Source organism: Silurus aristotelis (assembly GCF_946808225.1).
Source record: "Silurus aristotelis genome assembly, chromosome: 12".
Classification (NCBI taxonomy): Eukaryota; Metazoa; Chordata; class Actinopteri; order Siluriformes; family Siluridae; genus Silurus; species Silurus aristotelis.
Window position 1 is genome coordinate 1296535 of NC_139585.1, and position 516 is coordinate 1297050.

A 516-nucleotide genomic window follows, 5' to 3' on the forward strand; every position below is an offset into this window, starting at 1 on the left:
GGCAAAAGTACACACATCCATTACTTAAGTAGAAGTACAGATACTCATGTTTTAAAATACTCGGGTAAAAGTTCTGATTATACTTTTTTACTCAAGTGAAAGTAAAGAAGTTTTGGCTCTGACATGTACTTCAGTAAAAAGTAGTTATTACTTCTACCTGTTTTAGCTGTTAACTGGACCTCACATCATATTAATATTTGACAGATAGACAGATAGACAGATAGATAGATAGATAGATAGATAGATAGATAGATAGATAGATAGATAGATAGATAGATAGACAGATAGATAGATAGATAGATAGATAGATAGATAGATAGATAGATAATTGTCATTGCATAGTACAGGTACACAGCAACGAAATGCAGTTTGGCATCTACCAGAAGTGCAAAAAGTAGCAATCGTGCAAATAGTGCAGATAAACATGTATCATATGTACAGCATGTGTACAAAAGTGCAGATAAACATGTATCATATGTACAGCATGTGATATGTATGTAAGCATATGTACAGTGA